The sequence below is a fragment of the Pinus tabuliformis genome, chromosome J (genome assembly GCF_031772625.1).
Source record: "Pinus tabuliformis cultivar Carrire ecotype Pingquan chromosome J, CPIR1, whole genome shotgun sequence".
NCBI lineage: Eukaryota > Viridiplantae > Streptophyta > Pinopsida > Pinales > Pinaceae > Pinus > Pinus tabuliformis.
In genome coordinates, this window is record NC_142295.1 from 1427415107 (window position 1) to 1427431111 (window position 16005).

The following is a 16005-nucleotide window of genomic DNA, read 5'->3' on the forward strand; positions in this document are numbered from 1 at the left end:
TGTGCAAATGAACCAATACCTTGCAATAAAACTACATGATTAAAATCATTCAAAGTTTTGAGCGATTTAATTTTTAATTTAGGACTAATCACTAAACTCTCTCCAAGAGTTTGCAGATTTCTGTGAATCTTTATTTAATTAAATAAATACAGATAAATCACCCAAGCCCAATATTTTGTACTAAAACCAGAGAAAATTAATTTAATGAACTTTACTTACACGATATAAAATCAAAGGGAATGATTTCTTTAATTACTGGTTATTTAATTTACAAATAAAACGTAGAACTACAATGGTTGCATGTAAAACCGGAGAGAATGGTTTATTTAAGCATTGATTACCTAATTTAATGTTAAATCACAGAACACAAATAAAACAACACATGAAATATGGTTTATTGTTTTATTTAAATATTGATTACCTTAATGTTAAATCACATAACACAAATAAGACAACACATGAAATATGGTTTATTTAAGTATTAATTACCTAATTTAATCTTAAATCATAGAACACAAATTAAGACAACACACGAAAGATTTCATTTCATTTACGGATAAATCACAGAAATCGCCAACGTTTGGATAAATCACCCAAGGCCAATATTTTGTACTAAAACCAAAGAAACGTAATTTAATGAGCCTTATTTACAGGAAAATTGCAGAAGCTGGCAATAATTTGTAATAAAATCAGAGAGAATGATTTCTTAAAATACTCGTTATTTAATTTACAAATAAAACTTAGAACACGACAATGGTTGCATGTAGAGAATGGTTTATCTAAGTATCGATTACCTAATTTTAATTTTATTTTAGTAAAAAAATTTTAAATATGGTTTAAACACTTATTTAAATATGTAATGAATTTTATTCATTGATTTAGTGAATAAACAAGAATATGTGGAGATGTTTCCATTTACATCCTGGGATCAAAATTTTTAATTAAGAAAAAAATTAAAGTGCCGTATACCAATAAGAAGGACGCCTATCTGCTTAATTAAAATATTATTATATTATGTTTAACCATATTACTTATAAATTTTGTATAAAATTTTAAAATATTATTAATATTATTATATTATGTTTAACTCATAAATTATATTGGTCTTAATAGATGTTATGAGTAGAGTAAATTTTCATTTTTTTTCCAACTTGATACTTAGCTTTTTATTCTGTTTATTTTTTATGATTGAATAATCAAAATTCCTTATTAAAATTATAAAATTTCGATGAATTTTTCAATGAAATTAAATTTGTTTATATATTTAAAAACACATTAAAAAACAGCATTTTCTCGCCAATGCGTTTTAACATTTAATCTGATCTGCTTCTGTTAACGCGTACAACTGCTGCTGCTGGCTTGATCTATTTCTTTCCAGTAGGGTGGGAAGTAAATACCACCCTATAGAAGTACATAAAACGGCTAAAACCCTGTTTGAGAACACTATCAAGCATGCCATAATTATAATTAAGACACATAAATTTATAGCCATACTATATCCTACACCCTCTTTCCTGGCGTCCCGTGTAACAGTTCCCTTTCTTTCTGCCCCCCTATTAATCTGCTTAGGCTGGAAATTTCCTGTAGTTCTATTCACGCCTGGGCTATGACTTCCTATGGACCGAATACGTCATTTGGATCCTTTCAAAACAAGTTCATAGTTACGTTACAAGATACACTTATCCGGATATAGAAAATAATTTTATATTTTTAGAATAAATATATTTTTGGTAATTTTCAAAGTATTAGAAATTATATTCATTATGAATTTAAAATATCATTGGTAAAAATTAAATGATAATAATATTTTTCTAACTTTCTAAAATATATTTAATTAACAACGTAATCTTATATTAAAAAATATTAAATTTAAAGATTACTTTCTTCTTCTTTCAAAAATTTGACTATTCAAGCCACAAAATTTTGTGATGCTTGCACCTTAGAGTTGGACACGTGATTCATGGTTCTGTGAAAGTAAGATTAATGAAATAAATGCTCGACTTACTTTAAGAGATTAAGATAATTAGAACTCAATTATCATGATTAAATAGTTTAAAATTTAAATAGGTAAGAGTTTTATGAATGGTTATTCAATTATCATTACTAAATAGTTTAAAATTTAAATAGGGAGGCGTTTCATGGATTAGAACTCAATTATCATAGTTTAAAATTTAAATATATATAAAAGTTTTTATGGCTCTCGTGTTTAAATTGTGTTATATGATCTTGATCATTTAAAAGTGTGCGTTAGAATGTAGTATAATATTTTTTTTTATTATTACAATGAGTTAATATTTAAATCTTTTATGATTTTAATAATAATGGAAAAATTGGTGTGTATTTATCTTGTTAAATTTAAATTAGAATTGTTTCTGGTTATTGTTTGTTGCATTTGCTTTTATTTTTGAACATTCTAGTTTACATAATTGTAGGTATCAAATCAAGTTATAATGAATGCATTGTTGGTGAAGATGATTCTAGTGAAATGGACTTTTTTTGGGAGAATAGTTAAAGAGAATGTATTTTTATTATAGCAGAAATTTGAAAGTTAAGGAAAATTGATTTTATTTATTTTTGTAGAATATTTTTAAAGGAAAAATTTTAGAAATTTGATGGAAAAGGATTTCCATAATTTGGATAACACAAAGAAAGGAGGATAGTTAGATAAACATAAGAATTGTGAGGAGAAAAATAGAGGCATAATGAAGGATAGTTAGATAAACATAAGAATTGTGAGAAGAAAAATAGAGGCATAAACAACTCATGTTGGAGAGAAGTTGTGAGAGATTGTAATAGTGTGGTGTTGAGAAGCATGTAAAAAGGAGATTGTAAAGATTGTATTATTGGCTCAGGGAGAAACTCACGGATTGGAAAACATTGCACTAATAATCACAATGTGAGAAGAGAATTGTATAAGATGTTTACACAAGTGGCATCCTTATATAAATCTCAACACAATAGGAATCCGAAGAGAATGGCTAGAGATAATGAAAAGAATGGGAAAAGGTGCTTACTCGAGATATATAAATTTTTATTAGAAGTTGGGAAGAAATTATTAAGTGGAACTCAAAAGAGAAGAGAAGCAACAAAAATTAAAGCAATGAAGAACCCAAAAGAGTTGAATTAATCGGGTGATGAGAGACATCAATGACAAATGAATCAAATAGAGGATGAAGAATATCTTCATATTTAGGTAGAGATAATGAAGAATGTACAACATGTGGTGCAATGCAAGCCTAAAGAGGAGACAAAACGTGGACCTTTAGCAAGCTGTGTGCAAGTGAGGTTGGAAATCCAAGCATAGTGATGTGAGAACCACTATTATTGAAGGTCCCTTTTGTGATATATGAATTTAAAATTTTGAATTTTAATTGTGTTGTAGTTCTGGACCATGTATTGATGATTGCACAATGAAATAGGAGGAGAATGTAAAAGAAGTTGTTGAAATTAATAATGGCAACAAAAATAAAGAAGAAGGTGCAATGGTTGGTTTGCATATTGGCAACAAAATTTTAGAAGAAATGTTAACAATGAGATATATAATACGCTAGAAGATGAGGATATAAAAGATGAACACAAAGCTGATGTGTTCATAAAAATGCAGTAGTTATTGAAGGTGTGACTTAAACTAATGCAAATGATGGACTAGTTATGAACGGAGCAAAGAAGTTGTAAATGTCTAAACTAATGCAATCATGGACTAGTTAGGAAAATTTGAAGAAGATTGCAAAGTGAATATTTTGGAAAAGAAGGTTGAGGTGGAGATGGTTCAAAAGTAGATCTAAGAAGAAATAAGTAGTATACCAAAGGATATGAATGAAAAAACTATATAAAAAATTGTTTTGGCAAACACTTTGAAATTGTAGAAGAGGGGAGATTACAACCATGAAGGAAGATGAAGAAAAAATGGAGTAATAAGAACTAATAATAGTGCAGAGAGAAGCGATGTACTATGATTTAGAATTGTAGCAGGTTGCAAGAGTAATGTTTTAGATAAGTACAAAGAAAATATGACAACACTTCATATAGTCTTTGCTTGTATTTGTGCTTGCCTGGATATTTGGCACCAATCTCATGTTTATTTTTCCTTTGCAGATGTGATAAGCTCAACAAAACCACTGAATTCACTTGTGTTTGCTTTTCTTGTGATCTGAAAATATTTTAAATGTCCACCTTACAAATTCTCAATTCAACTAGGCTCAATCTCTTAAGAGTATCCATCCAATAAGGAGAATTTTCCTTTGACCTCTTCCCAACTGATTCCTCTTCCTGATTATGATGAGATCTATTTGTGCTATATTGTACCATTCTATTGCTCAATTGTCTATTTCTTGCTAGAATTTGTGTCTTCTTATCTCTCTCTTTGTTTTGTCACACGCACACAATTCTGAGTTAAAAGTGACATGAATATAGTAGTTTATTGCTTTCGCATGTCAGCACTAAGCATGTTGATCTAAAGTTGTTCACATAATGAAAACCCAATTCAATTATGACATATCAACATTCTATCAAGGTGAGCAACCACATCAATTGTAAATCCAAAGAAACTTATCATATGCAATAATTAAATTATTGTATTAAATTTTGTACATGACCCTCTTCATGTCTAGTGTTAAACCTAAGCTATGATACCACTCTGTAATATACCTTCCCACCCCGTTGTCTTATCTTGGGTTGTGGGAGGTGTTACCAGTTTTCTTTGACATAATCTCTAAGGGCTACTATGAAGATGGAGTCAGACAATGTCTTTTTCCCAAAGACTTATAATCTCAAAACAAACACCACCATTACCTTCATCTTGTCAAAATATTTCTAGTAATATAAATTTCACCTCAACCTGAATCCTAGATTGAAATGTATACCCATCATAAGTTTACCAATTTAAATTTGGCCACATCATCATTATTCTTTCATGTGGAATCACACGGTCCCTATCTTCCCCCTATGGCACTACCACATCAACACAACATGAGGTCCACTAATGTTCCCCTACTCTGCAAGTGCATCAGGCCTTAACTGGATCTAGGAATGCACTTTTATGGAATCATCTATCATATCAGGATCCCCAATAGCCCTGAAGTGAATGTGAGGTTAATCCAAGGTAGGGTCCACTATTAAAAAATGTAGCAAGAAAGGCTCAATTTGACCTTAGCCTTAGTCAAATTGAGTAAATCAAATTTCCACATCAGCAAGAGAACTTGGAGGAAGTTAACTAGTGTGACATGGATCTTATCACTCAGTTAGCTTAGTAAATTCGAGTTAGTGGGCTTGCAGTTTAGTCATGCATGTATTTAGTCAACTGACCTCTAACTATTGATAGAGTCAGTTGTGCAATGGGATAACAGTCTAACTCAGAGATCTGTCAGTTAACTAACCAATCAATTCAAAATAGCTCATGCGTGCATGGAATTCGAATTTTTCATTTGAAGTGGAGGAGACAAAGGCTAGTGTAACATGGGTTGTATACTAGTTGAGTGTACAGTTGTTGCATGCAATCAGGAGAGCAATACCTTGGTAATTGCACAAGGAAATAGGGACTTCCCTATTGTTTAGGAGCTCGAATTTGTTCATATTTATGCAAGGAAATAGAAGGCTCGGTGAGAAAATAATTGGCTAAGTGTTGGCTAAAGTTTCTCATTAAACAGAGAGAACAATTATTCTTTTGTGGGTTGAGCTTAGAGCTGGATCTAGTAATTGTAATAGTTTCTCTATTCAATTTATTAATGAAAAGAGGCTTGAGGGGTTTTTTTTCATAGTTGGGTCCCCTAGAAATCACTGTGTATTTGTGGTTTTTCTTATTCCATGTTTATGCATTTTGTTCTAAATTGTGATTTCCATTTCAGATATTAGTAGAGTGGAATTGTGTCTCTTGTTTTTTAGTTTGAAATCTTGAGTAGTTGCAATTTCTATCAAATGTATACACTAACCATTTAACATATGACCTAGGGAATATACGGGCTTGGACCTAGGTGTACACCCTTTCCATACCTAGATACTTGGAGATGTAGGTTATTAAAAGGAATTTGATGGTAGCACATGACAGGAAGAAGATTTATGCGGATCAACATAGAGAATTCAAGAGTTTCAGGTTGGCAAGCATGTGTACTTGTGCATCAAGCCCAAGAATATCTCCTTGAGGATTGGGTCATGTTCCAAGTTGGAACCTCGATATTGCGGGCCTTCTGAGATCCTTGATATGATTGGACAAGTGGCCTACAGAATTTATTTTCTGCAATTGGTCAAAGTCCATGATGTTTTACATGTTTTGTTGCTTAAGAGATATGTAAAAGATGTTGATCATGTGATTGATTGGTCTGTATTGCAGGTGGAACTAGAGGAAGAGTTCCAACCAGAGCCATATTGCATATTGCATAGGAAACAAATCGTTCTCCCGAACATAGAAATAGAGCAAGTTAAGGTGCCGTGGAAGCACTTTGGGCCCAATGAAGCTACATGGAAGATGGCTAATCAAATGTGAGCATTATATCATTCTTTACTTGTTGGTTCAAGCAAATGAATTTTTGGTATATATCTTTGTGTGTGTGTGTGTGTGGTGTGTGTGTGTGCACGCATGTGTGTACGTGCTATGGTGATAAAAAGTTAGCACATCTTTAGGGGGAGAATCTTCTGTAGTTGTAATGGCTCATTGTTGGCATTATGGGCACTCCTTATTACATGATGTTGACTATAATGAGTTCATATTATTGCTTCATATCTATCTTCTTGCATTATTCATTGTTTATCATCATCTTTATTGATAAGAAGGATATCCATATGATTTTGTCAATATGCTTTGGTTTATATATTTTTAAGCTATTGATGATGCCACATTATTGTTGTTATTGATGAAGGGAATAAATGATATGAAATTCTCATTGTTGATGATCATAGACACTCTTATGATTACTAACCCAGTTCTATGCATTCTCATATGTTATTGCTCAGTCTTCATTACTGCTGCAAATATATATGTATATATATCCATTGCTGCTATGGAGAGTATCTATGGATACCATGTATTAATCTCATGTATGTATTTTGATGAACAGGCCATGAAAAACCCCATATTGCAAACATTGTAAAATTCAGTCATATATGGGTTATTGGGATCAAGTCATGTCATGTATGTAACACCATTTTGGGTGATTGATGTAAACATGGGATCATAGAGTCATTGGTTATAGGAGAGGTCATATATGAAAATGTGTCCTTGATGTAAACCTGGTTATAATATTATGATTATGAGACTACTGCAAATGACTAGAATATTGGTACATGTATTGCAAAGATGAGGAAGTGTGTTGACAATCTTGCCACAGGTTTACTTTGAGAAAACATGAAAATGTGATGTTTGAAAAGTATTCATGACCCCTGTAAAGAAGAGTCAAGTACATATGCAAGTTTAATGAATGAAAGTCACATACATAATCCTAACCATGGAAAATAGAGAACCAAGAGTTATTCCCATGGTAATTACCCATAGTATTGTGTTGGCAACGTCTATTTGATCCTGTCAATAATTATATACAACATTACCAAGGGATTTTCCTATGGTATTGGCAATGAAAATAACTATATAAGGAGAAGGAGATCAAGGAGTTAAGTCTGCAATGTAATGGAGCATTCATGTGTGATCTGATCTAGAACATGTGTGCACTAGGGAGCAAGGAGAAGGCTAAGATATGAGAGATTTGAAGACGTGTTGAAATAAACACTTGATTAATTTACTTGTTGCAAAATGTTTGAATTGCTAACAATGCAAGATTTGTGGTTATAATATAACTCTGATCTAGATGTATGTGTAAAGGTATATGTTTTTGACAGAGTCTGTATGCAAGACAAAAATAATGCCTGTGAAAAGGGTTTGATGTGTGTTAAGATATGTACATTGTATGTTTTATGGAGTGTTGTGTACATATGTGGATATGCTTCAGAATAGCCACATATAATGTAGAAGTAAATGTGGTTTGATTAATGATGTTGTCTGTTGATAAGTGTGGTCCTCTTTGTTATTGGTAATGATTAACAAAGCTTGACAAAGTTTTAGTGATATATGGTTTGCTGTCAAAGATTAGTGAAAATTTGTTTTGAGATATGTACGAAGGTTTTATGCATAAGAAGCATGTATATGCGCGAATCTATTTAATGATAGTCGCGTATATGTTCTATGGTTTAGAATGTTTCTTGGTGATGAAAATTAATTAGTTATGTATTATTCACTACTAATTGTCAAGGATGTCTTGATCGAATGGTTGTTGTTTGATAGTGTAGATTGATGATTGGTTATTGACTTTGAGTTTATTCAGTGGATTGATTTAGTTATGGATTGGTATATTAGTATGATATGGTTATAGTGATTCAATATTGGTATTCATTAGTTTAGTATTCAATATTTGGTTTCAGAATGGTTAATTGGTATTGAGGATAATGTTGGGTGTGGGTCTAGTTTGAAAATTTGATGAAAATGGTCTGCATGTTTTGATGGTTGATTGAGATGGGTGGATCTAGTGTAAAATATTATGAAATGTGGTCCATGAGGTGTTGAGGATCATAACCTTCAATTAGGGAATTGGAGCTTCCTTCTGGTAGGAGCCGATAAACTTGATTAGGGGTTGTAGCTCCCTTCCAGTAGGAGCTAGAGAACAAGTGGAGGTTGTATCCTCCTACAAGTAGGAGCCTGCATGCTAGCAAGAGTCTGTGCTAGTACAAAATTCTAAAAATAATTTCTTTATAATAAAGGAAGAATAGTGAGACGACAACAACAATGGTTTTCTCCCACATTGGGTTTCCAACTAAAATCTTGATGTGCTTATGTGTTGATGTGTTTCTTATCTATTATGGTTGATATACTCTTTACTACTCATGGTTACTGCATCATGAATGACTAAAGAAATAATGATGCAATGGTTAAGTGAAATAACTGATGAAATTTATGAAAAATTAGTAATTTGCACATAGAGTTTTAATTCACTGAAGGCGCATACACATGAATAACAATAGCATACACTTCTTTGAATTTGAAATTGAAGTCTACGTGAAAAAAATATTGATTCAGCTAACCCTTCCCCCCTCTCGGTATTTTTCCCAATAATCTAGGGTGATGGTAGGGGGGAAGGCATGTGAGTTTCCTAACTTGGGTTTTAAGAATTCCCCTAAGTCAATTTAAAGGAGAGATTGTTAGGTAAACTTGACTTAGTCATATAGCCAAAGTTGTTTGGTCTACAATACATGGTTTTTAGGTAGATGGTATTAGTGACCCATTGTATTGATCCATGATATTGCATGTAATGAAGACTATAAATAGGCTTAGAATACTCCATTGTAAGCTGGCAAGAAGGGAGAAAGTATTGGGATCACTCAGCTAGTAATGTGGCTATATTTGGCCAAGATGTAATTAAAGCTTCATGGTTGGATTTCCCCTAGTTCATATTTTCCTAGATAAATCCTATATGTGATTTATATGTTTCTAGTTTAAGTTTATTAATTGTTTATCTCTAGCATATCATTTATCTCTCACATTTTAGTGGTATCATAACAAGGGTTAATCTAAACTCTTTGAGGTGAGTGGTCTAATGTTGGCACTAAAGCATATGGAGTGCCACATGACACAACTACCAGAGGATCAATTTTAAGTGTGAGAGAGAGAGTCTCTCGTAGGAAATTTTGAGTACACAAATAACAACTACCAAAGCTACAAATGGAGATCGAGGTTGAGCTGAAGTTGTCTACAACTAGAGATTTTGGTGGCATGAGGAGAGCACCTTGTGTGAGAAGGTGATAATGTCAGAATGGCAGCATAAGCGTAGAGGTAATAACAAATACACATACGCATGCACGTGCACACACACACACACTTTAAAGATGGAACATTTTTAACTCCATATAAATGAGCAGATGATTGTAAAACCTAGCCAGATATGCATACCCATGGTAATGTCTAGAGTGATAGGGGGCATGCAAGTTTTTCAAATTCAATTCAAAGAATTTCCCCAATTCAAGTTTGAAAAGGGGATAAAGTCAAACGAGTGTAATCTACATCTTGGTTTTGGGGCACATGACATTGGTGATGATGGTATGTTTTCCATAGTATTACATGCAATTAACCCTATAAATAGGTTTTGGATAATCCATTTTAAGGTTCCTTTTGTCCAAAAGTAATATATCTAATACTTTTTGGTTTTCTGATTTAAGGTTTCCAAGATGAGTATGTGTCATGATTGATGTGATTTCCATATATGTTCTATTATTATTAATTTATTGTTTACTTCTTTAATTTTATTCTTATACATTGACATGTTTCTTTTTATATAAACAAAATGTGCTCTTAGCCAATAACACATAATTTTAGGTCTTAATATATAGTATTTTCAAAAAGATTGTCATGATTGACATTACAACAATAAAATTATATGATTTCAAGTAATATTTAACCTTAATATAGTATATGGTTGAAACTATATCAAAATAGTTATGTTGTTTTAAGTAATATTTACCTTTAACCCAAATATTATCTTGATTACAATTTAATCTCCTATCTTAAAATTCAATAAAATTAAAATAAATCTTTACCATTAATGATAGTAGAGATATGATACAAGCATAATCTTTTGGATAATCAAATTTATAAGAAATTTTCATTATTTTTATTGAAATAATAATGTTATTATATTTATTGTTTTATAATATAACAAATTTAAATTTTAAAATATATTTAAATTTAATTAATTAATAATAAAATTATAAAGAGGTTTTTAGGTTTAATAAAATTAAATATATAATTTTAGAAAGGTATTATTTGAATGAATGTTATAACTAACACGAGTATATAAATTAAAAGGTTTGTATATTTTGATAGGCATCAATTTATAATAAGCATTGAAAAATATTTCATTATTTTGTCAAAATTTTAAAAAATCATAAAAATCATCTGAATTGTAATTTTATTTTAAATTATTATTAATTATAAAAAAATTAATATATAAGTTAAATATGTCTATAAATATAGATCAAGATTTTTAACCATGGGAATTCTTATTCTTAAATAACCTTTCTTAACTATAGAAATTCTTAACCATAAAGATTCTTAACCGGGGTGCAGAAGCTATGAGAGGGTAGTGGATTTGATCCCCTGACGTTTGGTAGCATGAGAACTCACTTTCCTATGAAAATTAGGAAATTTCGACAGTTTACTGCTCTTAGAATCCACTGCAATGGAGGTGCCACTGGACTTAGATAAGTGCTCGATTGGTCCCGGAATCGAGTCTGCTACTTCCTTTTTCTGCAGGATCTGATCTTGCGCTTTGGTCTGCTCGATTACTGGCGTTTTGGTATCTTTTGTATGACTTCTTTGAATAGGGTCTCGTGAAACCTTCGGTCCATTTCAGTGAAAAGCAAATTCCAGGCAGCCAAAAATAGCAGCTGGAGAATGTTAGCCACACATTCCTCGCGGTTAAATACATTGGATTATTTAACATTGGATATTAGTAACCGCTGATATGTGCTAAAAAAAGAAGTCTTACCTTTGGGAACCTAAAGTCCTTGGCAGCTCGAATCCACGACCGGTGATCGGGCCTTTTCACGGCAGCCTCGTCTTGGTTTTCAGTACAAACTTCGATTTTACGTGACTCACTGAAATGGCAGAGCTGAAGCAACTAGAACTACACTTGGCACCCATGATACAGAAGAGTTCGAAGATTTTTGGGGATATGGCAACTGCCTCCCTGGTTGATTTGATTTGTCAGTCGACCTGTGCTCAAGGAATGTCGACGCAGAATTTGCAAAGACGGGAATGACGGCTATTTTGTGCGGACATTGCAACGGTGAGGGAACTGAAATTAAGATTTATAGTGGTAGCAGAGGCGACTGACTTGGCGTCGTCGATCACGCGAGGCAATATAGGAAAGTAAACCGCGTGGATTTGAGATAATATGTGCAGATAAATAAATATATGTTGTGAAACCTGTCCAGCTCTTTCTCGTGCCATTACAATCACGTTAGGTTTAAAAAACATGCGCCTACCGTACCGTACCATGCATGTACCGTACCAAAATTCCACATACGTTAAAGCACTCACTACCTTGATCCAGAAATGAGTTTTTGTTAATAAATGTATGTGTTCATACCTACCTTCAATTATTGATGCAGGATCATCCAGCTAAGGGCAACTAAGGGCACTATAATTGGGTGTTTGATCTCAGCTAAGGAGGAGAGGTTCATCATCATTAGATTTCATTTATGTTTGCTAATTAAAAATAGTGTTAGGAACTTGTTTTAGGGACAACACAGTTAGGTGAAGGTGGTTAGAGCGACAATGTTGTTTTCTTTTTATTTATTTTACAGCGATTTACTTAAGAAAAAAATACAAAAAGATATATGTCATCTATGTATTCTACGGAAAATTAAAACAATGAGATAGTTATCAATTGTGTAACTGAAGAAACCACTGCAAACAGTTTGAATAACTGTATTGTAATAATACAAAACAAATGCAAACAGTTTGAATAACTGTATTGTAATAATACAAAACGAATGTACCACAGTGGGAAAAATGTTTGACATTAATGTTCGACATTCCAGCACATAAGAGTAATACAAAGAGAAGCATTTTCATTTTTGAATCCATCTGCCGAATACTTGTTATTTTTTTTATCTAATTACTATTCTCTGTAACGTAAAGACAAACTGTATATTTTACCAGAAATCCTTCCAGATAAATAGTGATGAAGTTCCATAAACCAAGTGACAAGCAGAGACATAGTTTCAAAATTCGAAGATAGGCAGAGACACCATATCAACGCAAGACTGAGCAGACAGTTCCAACCACTTCAACAAACTACAACAATATAATAATACACAACAGTCGTAGCATATAATAAGTTAAATACAATCACAGAGTGATGCATTTGCAAGAAAGGTAACCTTGTACATCGAAATCTTTTTTTTCATTCATCTTTAAAAGTATTTCAGTATCAAGACCTGCATAGAGACTGTATAAATACAAATTCTAAAGTCCAACGACCCTAAGGCCGAGCAAACCCTCCTCCGGGAGTAAAACAAAGAAGCAAGGGTCAGGGTTATAACCCTGAAACAGCGACAGACCAACAAAGGACAAACAAAATTACATTCAACTGAGCCCGAAGGTTATTCGACATCAACTAACAAATGTCTACGACAGAGACCATAGTTCCTGACCTATCGACTGGCTAAACCAAGGAAGAAATTAACTTGGGAAACCCTCAAACCAAACAAGTTGCAACAGGGAACGACCCTACCGGTTTCGTTTGGAGGAAGGGTTGAGTAGCAGTCTGACCAGAAGCCACAACAACCTGCATGGAAGCCACAGTAGAGCATTAGCATTGTTATAACGAAGACCAAAAGAATGAACGACTGAAGTGAGGGAGGAGACCCCAAGAGGACTTACCAGTTCATCTGTTAGCGCTGGACAAATGCACTCACAGTTAGGTCATGGCCAATGAAAGAAACCCTGCTCACGAGGAGCAGCAATTGTTAGCACATAAGAAAAACTGAGGAGATAACATTTAATAGAGAAAGAGTCATTACCTTGCCAGATCCAAATGAACGCAGAGGAAAGGGTCTCTCGAGGCCGCAACCTGCTTTAACCAATACATTGCAAACCAGTGAAACGAAGAAACAATCACATAGATAGCTGAAAATAACATTGAAGAAGTTAAGTAGAGCGCGTAAAGAATGAAGGAGAGACAATGACACCAGAAGAGCACCGGACAACCGAGAGAGCAGAGGAACCCTCACAACGAAGCCGACAACCAAATGACAGAGCCAAGCTAACCAGAATGCAAATACAAGTACTGAGCATAGTTATAACACCTACTAACAGAGAAACCCATAGTCGAGCGTAAACAAAGCATCGGGCTTGAAACATTTACAGTCACCAGCAGAACCGGCGGACAGAGCTCTCAACACTAAACAAAGTAGAACGAAAATGCCGAAGTAACAACGTAAGGGTTAGGGTTTAGTCCAAGAGCGGGAAGGAAACTCGAGGCTAGGACAATTGTCCTCTCAACGTACAGTTCAATTAATACAACCATCAATACACCCAAAATATCAGTGCTAGCTTTTGGTTACCAAACTGATCACGCATTTGTTGATTAAATTATTGGTGTTAATCATCACTATTAGTGTTAAACCATAAGTCACGGGCTGGTCCAATCATAGTGGTATCGGAGTAGGGTTTGGAGTTTTCTTGAGAAATGGAGGTTGGAAGACGAGGTCGTGGCAGAGGTGCTCGGAGAGCAGCAGAGGAAGGATTGCTAGAGGAAATCAGGATCCTTACCGCCCATTTGGAGACAGTTGAAGCAGGAAGGAGAAGGGATCCAGAAGTAGGAGATGATAGCGAAGAAGAAGCCATAGTTACAACAGATGGATCAGATGAAGAAGGACCAGAAATGAGATTGTTGAGGTTGGTCTTATTGGCTAGTAGCAAGCCTAAACCAAAAATTCCAAATTATGATGGCAGTTTGTCCACATAAGTTCTGTTGGACTGGATCAGTGAATTGGATAAATATTTCGAGTGTGAAGAGGTCAGTGAAGATCAGAGAGTTAAGTTCACTACAACAAAGCTGAAGGGACATGCAACCTTGTGGTGGGACAGTGTCCAAGTGGAGAGAAGAAGGATGAACAAGTTGTCGATAAAGAAATGGTCCAGAATGGTGGCCAAGTTGAAAGGAAGATTTCTGCCCAAAGACTACCAGATTGCACTGCCTTGGCAAGTGCAGAATTTGAATCAAAAAGGGATGACAGTGAGACAGTATACTGAAGAATTCTATCGGGTAAATTTAAGAGCTGGTTATACGGAGGACACCCCAAAAAAAATAGCAAGGTATGTAAATGGTCTGAGATTGGAAATATTGGATGAAATTAACATTCTTTCCTCGAAAAATATAGAGGAAGCGTATCAGAGTGCCATGAAGGCAAAGGAGAAGATCACCGGAAAACAAAATGCTAGAAGAGGACGAGGAACCGACAGATAAAGAGAACAGTCTTATGGCAGAGGACGAACTGCCAGTAATAGTGAAGAGGGCAGCAGTTCTAAAACTTCTGGGACAACAGAAAAAGGAGACAACACTAGAGGTGGCAGGCCATATCAACAAGAAAAAGGGAATGGCTGAGGTAGAGGAGCTAACTATCAGTGCTATAGGTGCCACAAGTGGGGGCACAGATCTTTTGAATGTCCTGAAGTGGAACAAGCTGGTCAAAGAGGAGCATTTGTTGCATAGCCAGAGGAAGCAGAGGCACCACCTCAAGAAGCAGAGAATGTGTCGGAAACAGGGGAAGCCTTAGTGCTGAATAAAGTATTGCTGAAACCAGCCAAAGAAACAGCTGAACAAACTCAAAGGAAAGCATTATTCTGGACAGATTGTAAGTTGCACGGAAAACACTGCAAGTTGATTATCGACAGTGGGAGCACGGATAATCTGGTTGCCACAGAGATGGTAGAGATGTTGGGTTTGAAGCCGTTGAAGGACCCCACTCCTTATAAGGTATCATGGTTGCAGAAAGTCCATCAACGGTTGGTTGACGAACAGTGTGAAGTTGAGTTCCATATTGGTAGGTATAAAGACAAGGTTATTTGTGATATTATGCCAATGGACGTATGTCATATACTGCTAGGGAGGCCATGGCAGTATGATTGGAAGGTAGTGCATGATGGGAAGACAAACTGTTACAAGTTTGTCAAAGATGGGATCAAGCACACACTTGTGCCCATCAAGGAGGAGGAGACAACAGAAACAAGTGGGATGAGAGTGTTACTAATGGGTGGAAAACAGTTTTTGAAGCAGATTGAAGATAGTGAAGTGAACTATGTTGTAAGAAGGGAAAAAATAGTGCTGTTACACACAGAAGTGTCTGATTTGCCTGTAGAAATTCAGGAAATGCTGCAGGAATTCAGCGATATAGTAGTGGACGATTTACTAGATAAGTTGCCTCCTAAGAGAAGTATAAGTCATCATATTGACTTTATACCTG

General features: G+C 34.3%; 1 pseudogene; it reads right to left on the bottom strand.

Moving 5' to 3' along the window:
• Positions 1-1306: 1306 nt before the first annotated feature.
• LOC149232717 (uncharacterized) overlaps positions 1307-16005 on the bottom strand; it is a 187330-nt pseudogene continuing 172631 nt past the window's right edge.